The following is a 24,648-nucleotide window of genomic DNA, read 5'->3' on the forward strand; positions in this document are numbered from 1 at the left end:
TGGCTGACCTAAAGAAGGGTCTCCTCCTCTCAGAGAAGCCGGGCCTAGATGCACAAGTGTGTGGAACAAGAAGGGATAGGGCAGTGGGCCATGCTTGTGGACAGTTGGGTCCCCACAAATGCTGAGCTAAAAGGGTTTACCGAAGCACCTAGCACTTAGGAACCAGGGCAACACTTAATTCTGGGGTGTAAGCTGAGGGTCACCTGCTTTATTATTATTATGACTACTTTCTACGACAGTAGTCTTTCCAAGGCTGACTGGGGGGAGATAACCAGGTAAGGCAGAGCGTGACCAGGCCCAGGTTTTTTCCAGAAAGGTCTTGGTGGCAGATACCCAGGACTATGGGTGCACGGTATCCAGAAGGCACTGAGGAGCACCTGTGGCTGGTCTGGTGTCACACTGTCAGCCACATCACGGGGGACAGTGGGAGGGAGGAGGAAGAGGCCCTGCCCAGGATGGCGAAAGTGACAAGAGTCAGACCAGAGCTGCCCAGGGCCAGGGAGTCATCTGGCTCCCCACATGAATGGACACCACAGCCCTATGCCCTGTGCAGCTCGGATGAGAAAGGAACAATCTCAGGATGCCACGAAGGATAAGAAGGCCTGTCATCGACACCTCAGCGTCCCAGGGTCCTACAGAGGGAGGATCCCTAATCATGAGAGTCAGGGGCAGCTGGGAGCTCAGAAGTGGGGTCTGGAGCTTAGGGTCAGAGAACTGGGTCCAGCCTGGGGTCCCTAACTTCTGACTCCTTGACCTCAAGCATGTCACTTCTCTGTGAAACCTGAACCATGAATACTGACTTTCAGGATCTGTGTTAACGACAAGGCCGGTGTCGTGCACACGAGTGGGGCATCCATGAAGTCTGGGATCCTGCCAACCAGCTCCCAGGACCTCGGAGAGCACCACCTTGGGAGGTGGGGGGGGGGGGGGGAGGGGAGGAGCGGGGTGGGGTGGTGGTCTTTAAAATTCAAAGGAGAAACTCAAATCTGTCTTGGGCATATAACTCCAACACCTGGCCACTCAGTGCCCCCTCCCCAGGCGGGCTCCCCTCCCTTGGGCTGCGCCCTGCAGCCAGACCTGCCCCATTCTGCATCCTTTGGCCTCAGTCTCAGCTTTTCCCGGCCGGGGGATGTGAGCAGGAATGGCTCAATCAGGATATAATCGTTTTTAATTAACGTGCGGATCATTTCACAGGCTGATCTCCTTGGAGACCAGAGGGAAGACGGTCTTTTAAGATTTTCTTTTGCCTCCCCCCGTTCCCAGTTGAAGGCCGCCCCCCCCCCCCTTCACCCACCCAGCCGCAACCTTGAAAGCCGCACAAAAGCCTGCTGCCTGGATCCCTCTTGGGGCCATTAGGAGGAAAGTGTGTGCTCACATACAGACAAACATGCACGTGCCCAAGCTCAGGGGCACGCTCTCCCCCCGCCGGAAATGCACAAATGGGATCAGAGACTCAGAGACATATGCACACACCCACGGACATGGCACACACAGGGCTACACACAGATTCGCACATACACACAGACGTGCGTGCATGCACACGTGCCCAAGCTGGAAGACACACAGACCCCTTAAAAAACATACAAATAGGGTCCAAGGCAGACAGACATGGCACACACACACACACACACACACACACGCACACAGAGGCTGGCAGGCAAACCCACCCCCATACAAATAGGATCAGACACATAGACATGCACACACAGGCATGCGTGGATGTGTACACATGCATGGGGACATGTCCAAGCACAGAGATGCACCACAGAAATTCCCAAATAACCGACGCTCATGGGAGGGTTGTTCTGAACCTCGGTGGCCAGCTGGTGTGCTGGCAGTGGGGAAACAGAAGGTTCCTATCCTTCGATGGGAAGTCAGAGCCACAATCACCTTGTCCCCTAGGAGTGCCCATTGCCCCAGCCCCCTCCCTGGTGCCCCGCCACCTGCCCTGCAGGGAAACCCGGGAACAGAAGCCTCCCAGGTCTTGCCTCCCTGCCACGCACCTGGTCTGGATCCTTCTGATCCCAGAGCCCGGCTAACAGCTGTTTCACTCAGCCCTCACAGAGCCCACCCCAGAACATCCAGCCTTTCCTGGCGGTCCAGTGCTGGCTAGCCCTGACACCTGCCCTGGGAGTGATGTCCCCCAGTCTGTCCTCTGGGTGCCCTCTTCTTCTCTTCTTCATTTTCATTCTCCTCCTTCCTGAGCTCCCTTCCCTCTTTTCTAATCCCTCCCTCACTGATCTCCCCTTCAGTTCCTTTCTCTCCCCCCCTTTCCCCCTCCTCCCCCTTCCTCCCCAGGGGCTCTCCTGAGGTCAATCTAAGATCCAAACAAGTTGAAGATGTGGCTGGTCGTTCCCCACTCCCCCACAGTGGATATCTGTGCCAACACCTGCCCCCCCACCCCCACCCCAGCTCCTGAACAGACCCAGAGCTTGGTCTTTGGACAAGTAAGCCGAGGCGCAGGGGTAAGGGCACGACCACTGGGATCCTCTGACAGGAGCCCCACTCCTCTCACTGCACCTGCTTTGGATCCTCGACTTCTCCTTCTGGAAAATGGGATGGCAGAGAGCAAGGAGGAGTTTTGAGGAGGGGCAACACGGGAGCCCCCCGCTGGCCAACCACAGGCTAGCAACTTTGGTGACCCGATCCTGTGGGCAGGGCCAGTGTATGTGACACAGAAAGTATGTGACAGGCTTAGGAGCCTATCTGCTGCTCCAACTGGCCATTGATGCCAGGGGCAAGCTGGGGGCTTCTCTCTTGGATTCTCAGTGCCCCCACCCCTGCAATCTTTGAAATGGGACAAGGTCAGCCTAAAAGATCCCTGGGAACTCTTCCCACACGTAGAAACCAAAATGACAGATCACTAGTTGGTTCCTGGCTGCTGCAAGGCCCAGCGACTGCTGTGTGACCTTGGGACTCACTTCCCGTCTCTGGGCCCCCGGTTTCCTCCTCTGTCAAAGGAGGGGGCTCAGACAGGTGATTCACTGCCCAGGCTCTTTTCAGTTCTGACAGAAGGTTCTAGGTTGTGAGGAAGGAAGGGGAATAGTGCCCCACTTCTGGGAAAACGAGAAGCCCATTTCTTCCACTGCAGAAATGTCGGAATCTTCAGCAACAGCAACGTCATTTTGAGGAAATCATCTTAAACATCACAAAAAAGTGCTCTGTGCAAAATATATTCACTACCTCATGCATCAGGAGCATCCGGAATGTTGAACAAAAGGGGAATAGTAAGTAAATGATGGTACATCCCCCCGATTGGAAAAGCCCGAAGATATTGACCATGGTGTTTAGGAACAGTTGGTTACAAAACAGGAAAAGGCTCCTGTTAGGGCCAACCAAGAAAGCAGGATATACATCTGAATACAGAGAATGGCTACAAAGTCTTTTAAAAAAAACAAACCAACCACCAAGTCTGTAAAAAACATCAAAATATTAACATTGTCGTAGCCCACTGTCAGTAACCTTGTTTCTTTCTCTAAATTTCAGATGGTTCTCTGAACCATATTGTAAAATGTGTATATATTGAAAAGGTTTTTTTTTTTTTTAATGACTACATGTCTGCTATTGAGAAACTTTCCCCTTTCATTCATGTATTCATTCATTCATCATTGATTCATTCACTCCTGTGTTTGTCCAGCCAAAGCAGAGTGCCCATGGTGTGCCAGGCCCAGGGCTCTAAGATCTGCAGGGAATACTTCTCACCTGCAGGAAACAAATGCGTGGGCGGGGGTGGGAGGGGTGGGGGGGGAGAGGGGGTGGGTAGGGAGACAGCTACACCAAGGCACTCCCCCATAATGGGGCCCTGGGGGGTAGGGAACAGAAATCAATCTTGCAGGTTTCAGCCCTGCCTCCCCCTGGCCTCCACCAGGCCTGCCCTCAGCTCCTAGGGTCTCGGAGCCCAGCCCACGGGTCAGAAACTCACCCTTCACCGCCAACCATCCAGCTGTGGGTGGTTTAAGGGTCAAGGTGGGGAGCAGGGCAAAGTGGGGCAAAGACCCACCCCTTAGCCCACATGGTGATTCTACTTCAAGTTCCCGTAACCCTGGCGCATGGTGGCTACCTGGCTGCTGTACCCTCCCTGGGCTCTGATTTCTGCTTCCCTTGAACAAGGCACCACCCAGCCAGGCCCTGTCCCGCTGCCTGAGGCTGCTGAGAAGGGAAGCAGAGTATGGAATCTGCTAGCTCCTGTCAGCCAGTGTCACGCTGTTAGCACGTCAAAGGGTCCCACAGTGTGTCCCTGCTGTGTGGGGGCTGACAGATTTCTGGGAAGGGTTAACTCTTGACATTCCTGAACCAAGCCACAGAACAGCCTGAAAACAGTCTGCCACCCCCCCCCCCACACCCCCATCCAAGGTGCCTTGCTCCCCCCGCCCCGCCCCCCTGCCCAGGAGTCCTCTCTTTAACTAGGCAGAAGGGTTTCTTTCCCCCGCCTGGGTTGCCAGCCTGGGGTCCCCCAGCCTCCCTACTCCGGGAAGAGAAGGAGGAGCCCAGGAAGCTCGCCTGGGAATCAATTGAGGCAGATTTCCATGGACTCTTCTCGGCCCCTAGTCCTGTTCCAACTAGCCTTTCACCCGATCCACACCTTCCCCCCCAGAGCAAAAGGATCTGGGCGCTTGGAGTGACGAGAAGCTTCTGACCCCAAGACCCCTACTTTGCGTTGAGCACACCCTCACAGGCCTGCGGTCCCCAGAAATTCTCCGGTCTAGAACTCCCCTCCCATGGCCCCAGTGGGAAAAGGAGAAGTTCCCACCACTCCCCTCCCCCTTTCTTCCCCTCCCCCCTCCCCCCCCCCCAAGGGAGAGAGAGAGGCGTCCGGATCTCCGGGTCACCGGAGCGGCGTCTGCTGTGGATCGCAGAAGACAAACACTCCATCACACACTCTCTCTCTCTCTCTCTCTCTCTCTCTCTCTCTCTCTCTCTCACACACACACACACACACACACACACACACACACACACACAATCACCCTCGGGATCACCTCTGAAGCCCGCATTGTACGGGGAGGGGAGGAGGCCGAGTTGCAGGGAGGAGGTTGAGGTTGGGGGCGGGGGGGGGGGGGGGGGGGGGGTCCGACGTGCCTGAAGTCACCAGCCAATCAACAAATCCAAGAGGGGCTAGAATCCACGACCCCCGGCCGGGCCGAGAACCCCACCTTACCCCCGCCCCCTCCCCCAGCACAGCACCATCGACGTCAACGTCTCCAACCCAAACAAGCCCCTCCCTCCCCCTCCCCCTGCTCCGGGTCACCAGCCCCCAGAGAGACCCAGCTACGACCCCCACCCCCGACGGCAAGGCGCGAGATTTCATTGTCAGCCTGGCCACTCAGGCGCGCGTCAGGCGGGGGTGCAGGGCAGGGGGGCCTGTGTGGCAGGCTCCGGCGCGGGGAGTGGGGAGGGGTCTCCAGGGGAAGTGTTTGAAGCTGCTCCTCCAGCTCTGTCCAGATCCGGAAGCTGCCGGGGGAGGGAGGAAGGCGGGGGTGGGGAGAGCGCGACCTTAAGCGCTCGCAGGCGGCAAGGAGGGGCCGCGGCGGCCGGAGGAAGCGCCCGGAGGCGTCGGGGGCGCCGAGTCCCCGGGGAGGCAGCGCTCTCGGGAAGTTTCCCACCGGTTGCCTGGAGCAGGACAGGGTGCGCAGACGGCCCTCCCCGGGCTGACCGGCTCCAGCGCGCAAACTGCGAACTTGAGCAAAACTCCTTCGTCTCTGGCGTCCCTCACCTTCCCATCCGCGGCCACCAGCCCCGCCATCTCAGCCCCCTGTCGTCCACCAGTGCCACAGTCGCCAAGACCTCTCACCAACGTATTGTGGAAGAAAGGGGAGGGGAAAGTCCCCCAACACAACCGAACTGCGGCCACACACACACACACAAAAAAAAAAAAAAAAGAAAGAAAAGAAAAAGAAAAAGAAACAAACAAAAAAGGAAAGAAATTCCTTCTCCTGAGACCGATTCCCTCAACCAGCGTGGAAAACCCCCAAACAGGCAAATCTGCAACTCCAGCCAAGATCGCGGCGCGGCGGGAGGGGTGCCCGCGGCCGGCGGCCACCAGCGCCGGCAGCCCCGGGCTTGGGGCAGGTCTGAGCGCGGCGGCGTCCCGGGGGCTCCGGGAGCCCTCGCGCCCCCGAACGGCCCCCCGAAGACACAAAGCTCTGCCGCCAACAATACCTGCGGGTTCCTCCTGGATCTCCCGGGCGCCGGCGCTGCGCGTCTCGCCGTCTCCCCTTCCCCGCGCCGTCTCTCTCCTCCTCCTCCTCCTCCTCTCGCGCGCGCTCTCCCCCTCGCCTCTTCCAGAACGCGGCGGCCAGATGAGATCCTTGGGAGAAAAAAATGTGAGCGCTCGCACGATTCCTTTCTCTTCGCCCGCCGCTCGCGGCGGCACCGGGCTCGCTCCTTTCTCCCTCGCGCTCCCGCGCGCGCCGCGCCTCTCGCGCCCCGCGTTTCCTTCTCAGCAGCCCCTGCGAGCGCCCTCAGTAGCCATTATTCACGGGCCACCGGAGGACAGGAGGTAATTAGAGACCGCCCCGTGGCCGCATCCACTCTGCAAGCGCGATGCGGGCTCGGGGTGCGCGCGGGGAGGGGCGCGCGACGAGGGGGCTTGGCTGCGCGCAGCCCGCGCCCCAGACGCGGGGGAGGGGGAGGAGGAGGAGGGGGCAGGGAGGGAGGAGGCGAGGGGAGGAGTGGTGAGCTCGGGTAGGGAGCGGGAGGAGGGGGCGCCGGGGAGACGCTCCCGCGGCTCTCACCGCGGGGGCTCGGGGTCACCGGCTAGGAGGCTCCAAGGCGCTTAGGGACCGGGGGTGGGGGCGAGTGTGTGTGTGTGTGTGTGTGTGTGTGTGTGTGTGTGTGTTTGTGCGCACGCGCGCGTGTGTCAGAGATGGAAGGGGAGAGAGGGAAACGCTTTAATATTTTTCCTGTGACTTACGAGCCCGTGGGTGAGCTCTTGGCTGCGCGGTTAGGTCCGTGTGTGTGTCGATGTGGCCGTGTATTTCTGGTCTGCCCGACGTGTGAATGTCACGGGGTTTGGGGGTCTGGCTACGAGCTTGCGAGTGTCTTGCTGGGCCTCGGAGGAACTGAGTGATGCGGTGCCTGCGTGGAGTTGTGTTTGTGTGCGATCGTTTATGGAGGGTTCTGTGACTGCGTGGGTGGGACTGCGCCCATGTGGGGCTGCATGTATCCGAGGGGCTGTGTGTACAGGATCGTGTCTGCGTGGGCCCGAGTGTGCCTCAGGGGTGTTGTGTGTCTGTGTGGGTTTGTTTGCGAGTGGGATTGCGGTTGTTGGGGCTGTGGGTCTGCGCGTGGAGGGGGCGGTACGCCTGTGCAGGGCTGTGGGTCGACGTGAGGCTGTGGTGTGCGTCTGCAGGCGGTCTTGTGTGTGGCTGCGTAGGGCTGTGTTCTGCGTGCGGGTCTGAGGCCTGGCGGGCACGGGGGTCAGGAGGGGGGCTCCGCGTGGTGTCGACGATGGCACCGCCGCAGAAGAGCCGTTTAAGGCGCGAACAGGCTGCGCTGGGGTCGGGGCGCAGCGCGACGAGTAGTGGCGGAGGAGGGGCGGGTAGAGAAGGCGGAGACGAGGGGGCCTTCATCTCGCGCCCCCCCCCCCCACCTCCGCACCAGAAACGCAGCTTGGAGATCCTGGTACTTGCCGGCTCCGCGGTCCTAGAGGCACTGGGTTTGGGGGACCCTGCTGGGCGGGGGAGACGCCTATGGGCTGGTGGGGGCAGTGGGAACTGAGACTCTGGAGATCCGGAGCAGCTCACAAGTGCGCGGCGAGGGCTGCCTGGAGAGGCGGGCGGCAGCCTGGAGATGGCAGAGGACTGGGCTAAGACAAAGGAGAGCGGGGCCGGGGCCTCGAGGCGGGACCGCACCTCCAGGTCCCCCCCCCCCCCCCCCCGCGCGGCGGAGGGGCAGCCCAGCCCGCGCGCTTCAGGCTGTCGCGTGGAGCCCTGGGGCGGTGGTGCGGTGGCGCAGCCCCTCTAAGCCCCAGTCCGGGAGCCGCCTCGGGGAGCAGCTCCAGGGCCCCGGGGGGCACGGAATTACACGCCCCGGGAGGGGCCGCCGTAGCGGGGTGGGGGGGGGGGCGGGTTCTGAGCTTAGCAGGCGGACGCCAGCGCCCCGGGGCTGTGATTGAGCGCTCGCCTGGCCCGCCCCTCGCCAGGCTGCTCACCGCCCACGCAGCCATTCATTCATTCATCTATCCGTCTCTCCTTCTACCCACCCTTCCATCCAGACACGTGTCCGACCTATCGTCCGTTCACCCAATTATCGCGCCAGGGATCACACCGACGTGTCAGACCCGGCTCTCTCCACTCTCTCTCCTGCTTGCCAGTCTTGCTTGTCTTGCTTTCCTCGGGGCCCCCCCCCACCGATGCTCCCCGCTCGGGGCCCCTCTCTGTTCTGCCAAGCGGGGAGGAGTGCACCCACGACCTCTATCACACTTAGGTTTTGCTGTTCAGTGATTGCCCGACTTCCTCTATTAACCCCCACCCTGCCCCTACTAACCTCTCCATACATCCTACACTCTACTCCCGCAGCAATTATGAGCCAACTGGGTGTGGGGAGCCTTCTCCCCACCCTGCCGGCCCTCCCTGAGGTCTGGTGGCTCCTTAGAGAGGGCAGTGGCAGGCAACTGCCACTGCCTGAGCTCTTCTTAAGGCCCAGCCTCCTGTAGGCTGCGTAGAGGGGAGGGAGGAATGGGGACTAGAAGGGGTTTCATGGATTGCTGTGTGTCCAGGTCTTTGGCTAAGGGCTGTGCAGGCTTAGGGCCTGATGGCACAGAGGCCGCCAGTACCCCAGTGGCTTGAATAGTCACTCCCAAACCTACCATTGGTACAGCGTCAAGTGGGAAACCAAAAGCACAGATTCCTGGGCCCTAGCCCAGACCTAACCAATCCAAGTGCCCAGGGCCTTTGTACATGCTCTTTCCCCTGCCTAGGAATCAACAGCTTATAGCCAGGCTCGACAGTGGTCACCGGCCTGGAACGTCTTACAGGCTCCCCAGACTGCTGGGTGCATCTGCCCAGGGGCAAAGAGCCAGCCTCACTCCCATAAATGGACCCTAATGTGCCCTCTCTGGTCTTCCCATCTGTAGGACCCAGGCTACTTAGCCCCTATCTTCAATGATCTGGCCTTGGGAACCAGGGTTCTCAGTCCTGAGGCTGCGGAAAGGCAACATTAGACAAAAAACAAAACAAAACAAAAAAAAAAACACCCCAAATCCCTGCTGGGGATCACCAACCCAGCCGCAGACTGGCCTGCAACCCCTATCACAGTGCTCCCTGACCCCTCAGCCTCAGACTGTCCCTGTCACATCTGACTCAGCCACCTCCTCCATACAGCCACCCACAAGGTCAAGATTGGCAGGTAGGGTGTGAGGGTGGTAGCGTGTGCCCCCTTTATCAGGAGGGGAGGGACAGGCTCCCCTCCCCTCTCTGGTTTCAGAGTGAAGTAAAAGTCCTCACAGTCTCTGATGAAATCCCACACAGTCAGGCCCCCCCCCCCACCTCTCTGGCCTCATGCCCCTCCCCCTTACCCACTACTTTGTCTTCTAGATGGTCCTTGAATTCACCAGACACACTCTTACCTCAGGGCCTTTGCACTTGCTTATCCCTCTGGCTGCAATGCTCTTCCCCACCTTCTAATGTACCATATACTTTGTTTATTTAAGTGTTTTGCAGTTATTTTTGTCTGTGCGCTCACTGTGTACCCTCTGTACCTAGAATGGAGGCTGGCACACATTCAGTAGGTGTTGAATGAATAAATGAGTGAACGAGTGAATGAATGAATGAGGTTGACCCAAGCCTTCTTCTTGGGAGCCTATCCCAGCCCAGGGCTTTCTCTTCTTTGAACCAATAGCCCCCTTGGAGAAGAATGGGGGAAGGGGATGGAGAACATCAGGGCAAGATACATCACATGACTCATCCGAGGTCACTCAGTGAGTACTCTTCACCCATTCTGGAATCTGGGCACACGTCCTAAGGGTTTGGAGGAATAACACGGTGGGTGGATGGCTTGTCCCAAAGGAGAGCAGAGCCCTTCATCTGTCCCAGGGGTCTCTCTGTCATTCTGGGGGCAGTGTAGAAGAGGGGTCCAGATTCACATCTGCCGGGGGGGGGGGTTGGAAACCCCCAACCTGACCAGAGCCCTTCTGTAAGTGTTGTCACAGAGGGTCACCAAGACAACCCCTCAAGTGGGGACCTACTCATCTCTGAGAGGAGACACCCAGGCTGAGGGCCATCTCAGGATGCATCAAGAACACACAGGAAGACAATCTGATCCCTACTGGACTATTAGTTTCTAGGGAAACCTTGCTCACCTCTGCCTGGCACAGAGCAGGTGCTCAGTATGCATTTAGCAAACGAACGAATGAAGGAGAGACAGTGTCAAGGTTCAAACTTAGGTCTACATGGCCCCCGAACCCTTGCCTGTTCCATCAGACCCCACTGGTGGTGGTGGGGGGGGGGATCATGGTGGTAGTACCCAGCACATAGCAGGTACTTCATAAATACTGAGGGAATGACTGGCCGGGGAGGCTGTCTATCTGGCAGGTTCCCTGCTCCGGCCAGGGGTCTGACTCCACTGCTCACCACATGAGTCCTTCTCCAGGCTCAGTAGGGAGGGGGACCCCCTCATGCTTGGCTGGCAGGAGAGTTTTATGGGCCACGGTGGGAGTGCTGGGAGTGCTCACGGGTGTCAAAGGGCCAGATGCTTCCTGGGGAGGTGCGGCTGTGCTCAGGAGAGCCTGGGCCTGGACAGGTCAGCCCTTTGTTTGCCCAGTGCAATCTGGATAGAGCTGCTTTCCTGCAAAGTGTGTGTCCAAATACCATTCCAGTGTTAAATAATAAACAGGAGCCAGGGAGGAGACGCCAGGCAGGGGCCTGGGGAGAACAGGCAATGGGGTGAGTGGAGCTGCCAGATGTTAGGCTCACTGACGGGCCACCAGGGACAGGGGTTAGCCAAGGGCCACCCAGGTGGGCACAACAGGCAGGGAAGAGGGGCCTAGACTCCACCTACCAGGCTAGGCGGGTGCCACTGAGACACCGAAGTCTCATTCAAGCTCAGCCCTGATCTGGTAACCCCCAGGCCCTCCTGGCTTTGAGATGCCATGGCTCTCCGAGGAGAAGACACGCACGTCTGCAGGTCCCGGGTCAGAGGTGGGCCAGGCAGGTTGCAACATCTATCTTATACATATTTATAGAGAGTCAGGTTTCAAATCTCTACCTTTCCCTCACATCAGTCACCGTTTCAAAGACGGGGTCTCTGAAGTCCAAACAATTGACTTGTCCAAGGTCACAGAACTTGAGTGTAGCAGAAGTACTCATCCATTTGCCTGGCCGATATTTACTGAGCACCTACTATGTTCTAGGCACTGTTCTATGTGTTGAGCATTCAGAGCAAGGAACAAGACAAAGCTTCTGTTCTTTGTGGTCATGAGTCAGACAAGAAACAGAATGAATGGGTAAATTATATAGTATGTTACACTTAGGCGGAAAAATAAATAAAGCCAGGGAAGGGGACTGGGAGCATCTGGGGAAGGGCTGTGTTTTCACGTTGGGTGGTCAGGGAACTTGCACTTAAAAACATTCGAGAACAGACTTGAAAGACTGAGATAGTGGGGCGTGCAGCTATGTCGGGGGGAAAAGCTGTGCAGGCAGAGGGAACAGCTAGTGCAAAGGTCCTGAGGCAGAAGCAGGGTGAGAATTTTCATGGAACAGCACAGGCTGGTGTGGCTGGAGCTGAGTGAGCCATGGGGCAAGTGGGAACAGATGGGGACAGAGAGGGGACAGAAGCCACACCACAGGACCCTATACACCTTAGTAAGGACTTTGGCTTTTACAGGGAGTGAGATGAGGTGTCTGCAATGTTCTGAGCAGAAGTGGGACACGATCTCTTTGAGGGCCTTCCTCCTAGTATCCCCAGCAGCCGCGAAGACAACAGACATGCGGGCAGGGCAGGAGCAGGGAGGCCAGAGGTCCAGGTGGACGAGGACAGGGCCTGGCCAGGGTGCGGATCGTGGAGAGCCAAGAAGGCGCAGAATGCTGCCTTTATTTTGGAGGCGGGGCTAACAGGACTAGCTGGTGCATCTGGCCTGAGGAACCAGACGGACAGACGGAGCAGCCAGGCCTGCTGGCAGAGTGGTCTGGGGCAGGTGCCCCAGGCTAGGGGGAGGGCACTTCCTTAGGAAGGGCACAAACCTGCCCCATCTGACAGGTTAATGAACTTCATGCCAATGTGTCAGAGCAGATAGCTGAAGAGGCCCCGTTTCTATCAGATGTACTGGGAGTAGCGCCCTGCCGAGTCATTTTCCCACTCCAAGCCTCAGTTTCCCCTTTTCGGGAACACGTCAGTCCAGGGCAGCAGCCCGAGGGCCCGCCTGGCCTTCCCTCCCTTGTGGCCACTGCTGTTCTCGCAGGCCCACCAAGTGAGACCCGCTCCGCAAATCTCTGCTCCAGGGTGCATTTCTGGAGTGCCCACCAAGTGCCATTGTTGGGGGGAACAGGGGAGACGACAATGCACAAAACAGACAGACCCCCTGCCCTCGTGGTCACTAAGCAATTCCAGCCCTGTTACTTTCTGTCCCCCGCCAAAACCCTCTACCCACCTGGCACTTCCTAAGAGCTGGGCCACCATGTGAGACCGAGAGCAAAAACACTTGAGAAGATGTTTTTCTTTGAAAGCAAAGCACTTGGGCGGTTCAGCTTCTGGGGGTGGGGGGCCAGGATCATAAACCTCCAAGTCCTCTTAAACTCTCAGAACATTCCCAACACTTGGTACGCCCCCTGCCCCAAATCTCAGGGAGGGCAGTGGAGGGCAGAGGAGGGTCTGGGGTCTCCTTATTCGGGTTCCGGCCCAAGTCGGGGCAGGAGAAAGCCCTGGGGGCAGGGGGCGAGTCCTTCACAATCTGCCTTGGGCTGGTCTGCCCATCGGGCTCTGCAGACACCAAACCATTTCCTGCCTTTGATCAGCACGACCTTTGATCTCTGCTGTCTGTGGCTTTCTCTGCCATCTGTCTGTCCATCCTTCTTCACTAGGCTGTGGGAGGCCACCAGATGAGGTCACACAGCTTCAGGCTCAGACGGGGCAGACCGACCCGCTATGGGCTACCCTTCACTGGGTGTGGGCCCCAGAGGAGGAACGCTGTGCAGGGGGGCGCACACTCTCTCTCACCCCGTAGCCCCTACAGCCTCCATGCCCCGGGCGATCCAGGCTGGCGCCTGACCCCCGGGGGCAGTCACCTCCCTTTCTCAGCATCTGACTGCGCTAGAAGGTGCTGGGCTTGTATCCCTGAGCTCGGAGGAGGCGGCGAGGCCCTGCAGTCAGAGGGCGGAGGCCGCAGGCAGGGCTAAGTGGGGAGTCAGTGGGAAAAAGAGGCGAGCCGGACAGGACAGCCGGATAGACAGACAGAGGAGGGACAGGGGAAGGCAGACGGTTGAGGAGCAGGAAGTGTGTGGAGGGTGCCAGAGCAAATGAAGGGGAGAGGGGAGAGGGGAGAAGGGATGACAGGGCAACAGGGATGAAGGGAGGGGAGGGCACCAGGTCCACCAGGCAGCATCCCCTCAGCCTGGGGACGGCCTGCCCCTGCCACATGTTCTCCTGAGCAGTCCTGCGTCTGGAGGACAGCCCTTCGTTCCCGGCTGTGACCAATGCCACCAATTCCTCGCACATGTGGCCCGGCTGGGAGCCATGTGAACCTTCTTGCCTCTGAGCCCCCACCTCTCAAGCAGCTGCAGCCCAGGGCTCAAACCTGTCTTCACGGTGAGGGAGCCGCCAAGGGGCTGGGAGTCCTATCCGGTCCTCGACGTCAACACAGATGGCCCCCTGACCCAGCCACCGACCGACCCTTAGCCACAGCCACATTGGACCCTTGACCCCAGTCAGTGTGAGCCTCCTGCCCCAACTCCAGCCACAGACTGACCCCTGCCCTCTGCCACGAATGGGCTTCTGACCTCAGCCATAGTCCCTAGCCGCAGACCAACATCTGGCTCTTGCTGGGGATCGACCTGGGGCCCCAGTCCCAGCCTGAGCCTGAACCCCGATGCTGGCAGAGGCACTCTGCCATTCTGGGGACCATCCTGTGCACACATTCCCCCAGGCCACTGGGGACCATGTGGGAAGACGGAAGGGGCCCAGCCCAGAGCCGTGGTAAGAAGCACCATCAACCCCATACATGGCCCACGCCGAGACCTCAGGGTCAGGCGGTGACCGGGGGGGGGGGGGCGCCGAGGCCACTGACACTTTCCCCAAGCAGAATTCACTGGCGCGGAGCGGGAAGCCTGCCTGGGCCAGAGCGAGCAGGCCAGACAAACACACAGACATACTCAGGAACTGACAGACCGACACACACAGTCAGACCCAGCAGCCCAGCCCCTGAGATGCTCCCACACCAAAACTCACCTGCAAAGACACACGGAGCCCGAGATGCACAGGTACCAGCACATGGATGTAAAGCAAAGCCATGGAACCAGATACACGCACACACGGACTGTCCCTGCCCCTTTTCGCTGAGCCGCACGGCTTCTCTGGCCCGGGCCCAGCGGGTCCCCCGGTACCCAAGAATGGGAATGACAACAGCTCCCTCCTCTTCCTCTCCTTCCAAGAGCATGTGGAACCTACCCTGAGCCCCAGCAGCTTCCTCTGCCCCCCCGGGGAAGAGACCCCAGCAAGAGCCCAAGGATTACTCCCTCCTCCAAATTCAGGGGGGTCGTGGATGCCATTTTCTACACAGAGGGCCTGCCCCATGTCACACAGCAGACGGGGAGGGGGGCCAGGATGTGCACACACACACAGGGTCTCCTAGGTGGAAAGACACAGGCACACACGTCCATGTGTACGCACACTCACAAAATCAGAGACACGCACGTGCTCGTTTGCATGCGAGGACGTGTACTGCAGGGACCTACACAAATGTACCCGTGTAAAAGTGACACAGTGCACACGTAAGGACACACACAGACTCCTCTGTGTAAGAGTGCGTAGGCACACCTGCCTCCACACATCATTTGTTCCCTGACCCCGCAGTCTCCAGGGATGGGGACCCCAGAGACCAGGGGTCACTCTAGGTGGCTCAACCACTCCTCAGGTGCCCCTCCAGCCCCTTCCTGTCTCAACCGAGAGCTCTGTGGGCCTGCGCCCTCCCTCTGCCTGGTGGCACTGGGGATGCTGCCCCGGGGCTTCTCCCGGCCTCCAGTTCCTGACCCCAGCCAGGTGAGGACCCCCGAAGTCCTCCTGACCTCGTCCCGCCTGGACCTGGGCTGGCTACGGCATGCCCTCTGTCTTTGGCACAAGGAGGCCAACTCCCTCGCTCCTGGGGGACGACCCAGCCCTGTCACCTCCACCTGTCAGCTGTGGGAATGTGACAAGAGACCCAGGCCCTGCTCAGCTTCTCCCAGGGTGGGTGAGTCCCCAGGAACATTCAAATGGAAAGCCCTTTTCAGGGGGTGCCTGAATCTGCACAGATTGCCTCTGGAAGGATGGAGAAGAAACTGCTGATCAAAAAGGAGGGTAGGGGTGGGAGGGATGCTAATTGTGCGGTGTGAATTTTTTACCACATGAGTGTATGAGGAGGAGGAGGAGGGGCGCCGGTGGGGAGGGCAAGGAGGGAGGAGGGAGGGGTGGGAGGAGGAGGGGATTATTGTTCTAATGCTTTTCCGCCCAGTTTGGCTTCATCCCCAAATTCCCCGGCGGAACCCAGGTGACTGTGCCACGGGGCAGGGGTGGCGGGCGGGGAGGGGTGTTGACTCTGCCAAGCACCCGTGTGGAATCCTCCCAGAAATCCTCTGAGGGAGGCGTCCTTAGCCCATTTTGGAGATGTGGAAACGGAGATGTGCAGACGGGAGAGCACGAGGTCTGAGTGGCTTTGGGTGGAGCCTGAACCACTGTCCTGTCTCGGGAGCCGTTCTCATTCACCTGTTCCATCCGGGGCCCGACTCAGAGCAGTCCAGCCCGGGCACGAGTGTGGAGGAAAGGAGTCGAACCCCCGGCTTCGCACGCCTGCCTGGGTTCTGACCTCCAGGAGAGTTACCGGCTGATGCAATTGTGGCTCCCATCCTCCCCACACACCTTAAACCAGGAAAAGGGCTGCCTCTGTCCTCCCCGGTGCAAGTCCGGTCCTGCCACACCGTGGCTGTGTGTCTCTGGGCAGCTGTGCACCCTCTCTGGGCCACAGTTGCCACAGCTGGGAAGAGAGGTGATGCTTCTCTGCTCCTGCTTATTGCCTCATGGTGGGGGCAGCGGGGGGGGGGGGGGTTATGGGCCGGAAAGCAGCCTTCTAAGCTGTAATCTTTCTCCCTAAATTTGGCACATGGTCCACCGTCCGAGACCAGGAGAACCCTTCCCAGCCCGGCCCCCGAGACGAGGCAGCTACAAGGGGCTTTCACCAGACAGACTGACAGGGCCAAGAGCCAGGTCCAGCCAGCCACAAGTATGACGTCCCCCCAGCCCCGTTTCCATACATTTTTGTGGTGGGGAGGACTGCGGTCAACTTTCTTAGTCCACACCACTCCCGAAACGCGTGACGAGGGACTCACACCCAGCTGCTTCGCGTGATGTGCCTTAGGTTTTTTCACCTTTAAAATGGGAGACTGGCAGGGCCTGGGTTGTGTGTTGAGGAGGCATGGAAATGAGCACGTGAAAGTCATTATGGGGTTTGCCTCGTCGCGAACCCCTGAAAAATGCCAGCTCTGAAGGCTATTAGTCCCTCCTGGCCTACGGAGAGATGGGAGTTCTCGATCGCCGGGATAAGTATCAAGTCTCAATTTCACGGTGGTGGTCTGAACATTTAATTCGGAAATCCTACTTGGCTGTGCTGCCGGGGCGAAGGCCCACCCGCACTTTGTCCCCCGTGCTGAGTGACCACTGACATGTGCTCTGGGCCGCTAGTCCCCAAATCCCTTCACAACCACCACCCACCCCACAACCAAGCAAGGGGCCCGGAGGCCCGGTGCTGCAGACCCAGACGCTGGGGCTCAGAGAGGGAGCTTAGGAGAAGTAGAAGCAACAGGAAGACAGATTTCACCTCCATATAAGGAAGAGCTTGCTAACAGGCAGAGCTGCCCAGAAATGGAATGAGTGAACTGCCTTGGGAGGTGGTGAGCGACCCGTGGCTGAAGGCGTGCAAGGGAAAGAAGGAGGTCTCTGGGTGGAGACGGCACGCGGGCGGGCGGCTCAGACACTAGTTGGGGGAGGAGGCTGGGAGCTCTTGTCCTGTGACTTGACCAAGGCCATGTGAGCAGGAATGGAATCCCAGAAGGTCAGAGCTGGGGGCCCGGACAAGCGCTCTCCTGCTCCAAACCTGTCACGTGAAAGCCCAGCGGACAGAGGCCCAGCCCTCCCCATCAGTCCCATGCCCACCTCCCAGATCGCAAAGCATTTATTTCTTAGAAGGAAATACCTACTTTCAATTTTGAAAGCTGGAAAGTATACAAAAGTAGAAAGGAAAAACAAAACAAACAAAACCCCGAATCCCCCTCACCCTGTGACAATTCCTGTTAATATTTCCTTCCACTCTTCTCCATGGGCATCTATTTTGGTTAGAAGTCCTAGTATGCGCTAAAAATATATATATATATTTTAAGTGAGATACAATTCACATACTATACAATTCACTCTTTAAAAGTGGTTTTGAGGGGCGCCTGGGTGGCTCAGTCGGTTAAGCGTCCGACTTCGGCTCAGGTCACGATCTCGCGGTCCGCGAGTTCGAGCCCCGCGTCGGGCTCTGTGCTGATGGCTCGGAGCCTGGAGCCTGTTTCAGATTCTGTGTCTCCCTCTCTCTCTGCCCCTCCCCCGTTCATGCTCTGTCTCTCTCTGTCTCAAAAATAAATAAACGTTAAAAAAAAAAAATTAAAAAAAAAGTGGTTTTGGGGGCGCCTGGGTGGCTCAGTCGGTTAAGCGTCCGACTTCAGCTCAGGTCACGATCTCACGGTCCGTGAGTTCGAGCCCCGTGTCGGGCTCTGGGCTGATGGCTCAGAGCCTGGAGCCTGCTTCCGATTCTGTGTCTCCCTCTCTCTCTGCCCCTCCCCCGTTCATGCTCTGTGTCTCTCTGTCTCAAAAATAAATAAACGTTAAAAAAAAAAAAGTGGTTTTGGGGGCGCCTGGGTGGCTCAGTCGGTTAGGTGTCCGACTTCGGCTCAGGTCACGATCTCGCGGTCCGTGGGTTCGAGCCCCGCGTCAGGCTCTGTGCCGACAGCTGGGAGCCTGGAGCCTGGTTCGGATTCTGTGTCTCCCTCTCTTGCTGTCCCTCCCCCACTCATGCTCTGTCTCTCTCTCTCTCTCTCTCTCTTTCAAAAATAAATAAACGTTAAAAAAAAATTAAAAGTGGTTTTGGGTATATTCATGGCGTGGTACAGCTATAATCACTGATTTCAGAACATTTTCATGGCCCCCCGAAGAAACCTATACCCGTGAGTAGTTACTCCCCATGACTCCTCCACACCATAGCCCCTGTCAACCACGAATTTACCCTCTGTCTTTACATGTAAGCGCAAAGTGCTTCTTCTCAGCCTCCCTGGGCCCACCCCTGCCCCCTTCGGCCCTTCTGGCAGCCAGAGGGAGCCTGCTGAAACCCAAGTCGGATGCATCCCTCCCTCACTCCGTGCCTCCCACCTCACACAAGAGTTAAAACCAAACTTGTACCACAGCCTACAATCACCTACACAATCTGATCTCTACTACCTTGACCTCATCGCTTCCCATTCTCCCCCTCCTCCTCCTGCTCCAGCCACGCGGGCCTCCTCGGGGCTCCTCAAATGCATCCGGCACGCCCCAGCCTCAGGGCCTTTGCACTGGCTGTTCCTGCTACCTACAACATCCTTCTCCTAGACGTCTGCTCAGCTTTTCCCACCGCCGTCTCTGCAGCCCCGCTTTTTCTTCATTAACTCTTATCACCTGCCTTATCTGTCTTTCTGTCCGCTGTCTTCCCCTCCGCTAAAATGGCCGCTCCATCGCTTGGCGTCTTGTTTGCGCCTAGCATGGAGTTGCAGCTCAGTGACTATCTGGGCTGTCTCCAGTGAAGTCAGCAACATAAAAGGAACAAATGCAAAAAACCGAGCGCCCCACAGAGCAGACGTTATGAACGAGGCCCTCTGCCTGTGGACATGTGCGGTTTAAACCACACTATGCCTTTTGTTAATTGAGCCAGGAGCGTTCACATAAAAATCCAAATTCCGGTTTCTCTTGAAAACACAGATCTGGTCATCCCGGGCCGCACACCCGCGTGACGACTGTCAGCAGGCACTGAGAGGCAGGGCGTGGGGGGGGGGGTGCCCTAGGGTCCTGGCTCTGGGGTCTGAGGCCAGGCTAGGGGGCTACCTCTGCTGGGGGTGGGGGGGCCATCCCCCGGTGGGAGGCCACGAGGTCCTGCCAGGTGAATGCCTTGTGGTTCCTCAGAGACGCCCAGATGTGGCACCCTGGAGGAAGGCCTCCCCTACGGCTGCTCCCCAGCATCGGGGGCCCTGGCTGACCCCAGCCTCATCTCTCATCCACCTTTACGATTCCAGCCATGTGAGCTAGCAGCACCTGCCCGGGCTCACCAAGCTCGGTCACCCTTTGCAGCTACCGCGCCCTATGCCTGCTCTCAACTTCATCCTCGGGGCCTCACCTGACCCTGATGGCCCGTTGAGACGCCCCCCACCCCCCCCCCACACACACCACCTCCTTCTGACTGTGAGGTGGAGAACAGAGGGTGGCACCCTCTCATCCCGGCCTCCCCAGCCCTGGCAGTGCCCGGCGCACAGTAGGCCCTCAGGAAGCTTGGCTAAAGGACTAGGAGAATAGCACGCACCCTTAAGGGCTGGAGGAACGAAGGGATAACACGTGCACCTGGGAGGGTCCGGCTTGGGTCACGGTCATTGCCAGCATGCACTTGCTCAATCACCTACTGTGGGCCAGTGCGCAAAGACGGAAAACCTGGGCAGGGCCAGCAGCGGGGAGACGGGTCCAGAGAGAAGGCGGCACGGCTGGAGCCCGGGTGTGCTGCTGCAGTTGTGCGTGTGCGTGTGCGAGTGTGTGTGCGTGCCTGCTCATGCTGATGAAGGAGGGCTCCACGGCGGGCCGTGTCCGCTATTCTCCTAGGGCCTCAGTCTCCCCTGATGCAGGGCTCCCCTGATCATCACCCTCTCTGGCCCCATGGTTCAGTCCCGCCTCCCCACCCTGAAGAGGTTTTCAGGGTACTGCAGCCCTGCCTTCCCATCCATCAGGATTTTGCTGCATTCCTGTGAGTCATTCTCCAAACAAACCCCTGCGTGCAAAGGAGAGAAGGGAGCAGGGGAGGGGGAGAGGGGAGGCTGGATGCAAACCCAGCCCCGCCTCCTCCCTCTCTCCTGCTCCCTGTCGTCATCTCCGTCATCTCATCATCGTCGATGCCCCCTCCCATGCACATATGCGTCCCATCCCCTGGACCAGGAAAGCTCTGGAATAAGAGTCTGGTCAGCTTGTACCGCGGACTTGCTGTGTGACCTTGGGCAAGACCCTGCCCTCTCTGGGCCCCTGGAGAAAATGACCCTGCAGGTCTCCCCCTCCAGGATGCATAGGCTTCCAAGGCAAACTGTATCAAACGAAGCAGCGCGTGTGTGTGTGTGTGTGTGTGCGCGCGCGCGTGCATGGGTGTCCTCAAAGCAGCCTGCCCGCTGCCTCGTCTCAGTTTCCCCACCTCTGAAATGAGAGGGCAAGTCCCTGGTAGGCACAGGGGACAGGGGGCACATCTGACAGGTGCAGCTGGGCAGGGGGCCTCAGCGCGGGCAGAGCAGCTGGTGCCAACCGATCACGGAGCCCAGGCCAGCCTGGGGCCCCAACGCTGGGCCAGGGGGTCCTCCCACAGGAAGTCCCAGTCTCCTGCACTGAGGCCTCCCTGTGCAGGCATTTCCCCGGGCTGGTGGGGTTAGGGGGACTGGGCGTCTGAGTCACAGAGCCAGGGGCCAGGCCATCAGGAGTGTCTCTATGGGCAGACCCCAGCTCTGGGGGAGGGGGGGCGGGGGGGGATGAGACGGTGCTGGGAAAAGGAGGAAAAAATCCCCACACCAGCAATGAAGAGCAAAATGGCTGTGGCTGTATGCCCGTGTGTGCGTGTACGTGGGTGTGCGTGTGCATGCGTGGGCGAGTGGGGGCGGGGGGGTGGGCAGGTCCCACAGGAGACCGTGGTCGTGTGGCTCAGATGCTGGAAGCCGGTGGTCCAAATCGATAAGGACTGTGTGCAAACATCTGTGTGCTTGTACATGTCTGGACGCATGGCACGTGAGGGAAGGATGGGGGGCCGGTGCAGAGGGTCTCCCTCACATGCCCTCTCTTGGGGCTGAAGCACCCTCTGGGCTCTGTTTCTTTGTGAAAATCCAGCTTCTCAGTCACCCTCACTGCAGCCGTCACCTTTGACAGGTGGGTGTGTGCACCAGCCTGGGGGCCCTCACCCACGCGTCTCCCTGTGCCTGCGCGTCCTCAGAGCCCCAAAGCGAGCGCAGAAGTGGTCGCCTGGCCGAGGGCCGGCGAGCAGCGGGAAGCACGCCTGCGTATGTGTGACAGATTTCGGGGGGTGTGAGCGTCCACGAATGCGAGCACACGTGGCAGGGGTGTGTGGGTGTGTCTGAGCGTGGGTGAGTATGGGTAGTGCCACAGCGGGCTGGCATCTAGGGCTGTGCGTGCGAGAGGAGGTCTGCCGGGAGCGCCAGCTCCCGGACTGCCCCAGTCAGTCCCCAGCTCGGCCTCCGCCCAGGCTGAGATGCCTCCTCGGGGCCCTCGGGCTCTGTGGCTCCATGACAAAGGGGTTTCCAAAGCCCCCCCCCCCCCCCGGGGCAGCACCCACGCGTGCACAGGGGCCTCGTATCTGTGTGCCCCCTTAGGATTCAGAGCCAAGCTCCAGGCCCTCTGCCCAGACAGATGCCCTGACACACACCACTTTGAAGCTGGTGTTGGGGTTCAGGGAGCCTGGACGGGGGTTCCGCCCTGACCAAGGCCCCGAGGCAACAGGGGAGGGAGAGGCCTCCCTCCCCCCACCCCCCCCAACTCAGAATGAAAGCTGAAGTCCTGGCCACAGCCTGCAGATTGTTCACGAACCCTCTCTCCTCACACCACCCTCACACAGGCCCCTTTGCTGTTTTTGCAACACACGAAGCACGTTCCTGCCTCGGGCCTCTGCACGGCCACTCCCTCTGCCCGCAGTGCCCCATCCCCAGACCCCCCCCAGACCTCGCTTGCCTCCCTCACACATCACCTGTTCGCGAGGCCTCTTCCTGATTCCCGAAGTTAAAACTGTAGGGGCGCCCGGGTGGCTCAGTCGGGTCGGCGTCAGACTCTTGATTTCGGCTCAGGTCATGAGCTCCCGGTTCGTGGGTTCTAGCCCTGCACTGGGCTCTGCACTAAGACAGCAGAGCCTGCTTGGGATTCTCTCTCTCCCTCTCTCTCTGCCCCTCCCCGGCTCTCTCTCTCAAAACAAGTAAACGAACATGTAAACAAACAAACACCTTCCAACTCCCGAGCCCCTTCTCTGCTATTTTCCTCGTTGCACACGGTGCCTTCTAGCATACTCTGAGGTACTGTCTCCCCATAGAACAGAAGTTCCACCAGGGGAGGGGTCTCTGCTTTGTTCATCGACGTGCACCTAGAACAGTGCCGGGCACACAGTAGGGGATCAATAACCATGTGGGGGAATGAATAGCACGCCCTGTGATTCAAGAAAGGAAAGCCTCCATTTGAGTGGTGAAATCTTTAGAAACCTTACCCCTGTGGGAGTTTCAATTCTTTTTTTCTTCTGAGACAGTGCAGGGAGGAAACTTGTGCCATCCGCTCTCAGCTTAGGCCCCACCCCCAAATCAATGGTTTGCTCTGGATGAGACAGGCAGACCTCGTTTTTTCTTGAAACCATGTTCAGTCGACTAAGCAACCCCCCTTCCTGGACAGCTACCCTAGATGTTGCTTGGGCCACTGACTCTACACCTACCCCCCAAATCTTCTCGGTAGCCGTGCAGGGAGCCCCATCCACCCCACTGCTCCCCCAGGCTGCAGGTGCTGCCCACAACCACTGGCCCCCAGCCCTGGGCTCTCCCGGTCCCTGGGCTTCCTTTTCAGACCGCTGTTCAACCCTCACCCACCTAGATCCTTGGCCTGACCTCCCTCCCTCCCTCCCTCCTACGGCTGGTCTTTCATTTTACCTACGTGGCCTCCTCATCCTTCAGCCCAGAGCACTAACTAGGCCCAAGGCCAAAGTCTCCCTGCAGCCTGGCCAGACCCAGCTGCCACCCCTGCGCCTTTTCTCAAGCAGGACCCACTGCCGAGAAGGCCAGTCTGTCCCTCCGCCTGGCTCTGCGAGTCTGAGGCCCGCCCTGCCCCTTCCAGCATTCCCCACCTCTGAGCCCCACAGGGGAGCCCACCCCGTCCCCCCTGGGCCACGTGCTGTTGCTCTGCACAACAATCGTCAGCTCCCCTGGCCTACGAAACAGGTGCCCACGTGACATTTGCTGAATGAATGAATGAATGAATGAACGAACGAATGAATGATGTACACAAATGAGGAAGAAGGTGAATAAGTGAGAGTCTGAGTGGGACAATTCTAGAAATAGGTCATTCTCGAAATGGCAGTCCTTCTCTACAGCTCACTGTTCCCTTGTAGGGACCCCTGGTGTGTGTGGGAATGACATTTGAGTGACAATGATATGAACAGACCTACCTGTCAGCCTAGGCTAGGCTACCTTGCTACGACAAAACCCCCCAAATCTCAAGGGCTTGAAACAACCAAAGTTTACTTCTCGTTCACTCGTTCACACCACGCATCCAGCAGGGTGGCAGGGAGGCTCCCGCCCACTGAGCAGTCACCGCTCTGGGCTGCCAGAGAGAAAGAGAGTTCTGGCATCTCGCCGGCAGTAGTGAGATGTTCAGCCTGAGAGACACGCGCAGATCATTGGCCAGAACCGGTCACGTGACCCCGACCAACCACAAGCCGTCCAGGAAGCATGATCCCACCATGGGCTTGGGAGGATGAGGAACTGGAAGTCTTGGCCAACAGCTCTAATGACACTTCCAGAAACACCAACAACACTGTGAACAGCAGAGGCCATTTATTATTTCCTGTGTCCTGGGCACTGGGCTTAGGACTGGAAGTGGAGTTTTACTTAATACTCGTAGGATCGCTCTGAGGCCGCTGCTATGAATATTCCCATTTCCCAGAAAAGACAGCTGGAGTCCAGCCAGTGAAGCGACTCACCACGGTCACACAGCTTGTAGGTGGTAGGGCTGAGATCGGAACTCCCATCTGTGATTCCAGGCCCTTGTGCACCCCATTGCCCTGGGGTCAAGGATGGGCCTCAGACCAGAAGTCCCCTCATGCAGAAGGCCATACTGACCGTGCCTCCTCACCACTGCCACAGCACATTCCCAGACTTCTCCAGTGCCCCAACCCCCGAAGGCGATGAGGCTGGTCCCAAATGTCACTGAGAGAGACACTGAGGCTCAGAGGGACCGGTGACTGAGTCAAGGTCACACTGTTGGGCTGTGCAGGGCTGAGATGAGATCTTAAGTCTCTGTCCACGGTACTCTGAGGGTCCCCAACCATCTCAAAAAGGTTTTCTTAATGTGGGCTTATTTTTGAGAGAGAGGGAGAGACACCTACCTGGAATCAGATCCCAGCCCTGCTCTGTGATCTTAATCTCTCTGAGCCTTGGTCTTGTCATCTGTGAAATGGGGTGG

At 58.6% G+C, this 24,648-nt stretch overlaps 1 protein-coding gene across 1 annotated transcript in view; it reads right to left on the reverse strand.

The window, feature by feature from the left end:
- Positions 1-24,648, reverse strand: part of RAI1 (retinoic acid induced 1) — a 120,808-nt gene that overhangs the window by 75,312 nt on the left and 20,848 nt on the right. Inside the window, exon 2 of the mRNA XM_042967242.1 lies at positions 6,160-6,307. The gene's annotated coding sequence lies outside the window, so the exon portion shown is untranslated. The remainder of the gene's footprint in view (positions 1-6,159; positions 6,308-24,648) is intronic.

Source organism: Panthera tigris, chromosome E1 (assembly GCF_018350195.1).
Source record: "Panthera tigris isolate Pti1 chromosome E1, P.tigris_Pti1_mat1.1, whole genome shotgun sequence".
Lineage (NCBI taxonomy): Eukaryota > Metazoa > Chordata > Mammalia > Carnivora > Felidae > Panthera > Panthera tigris.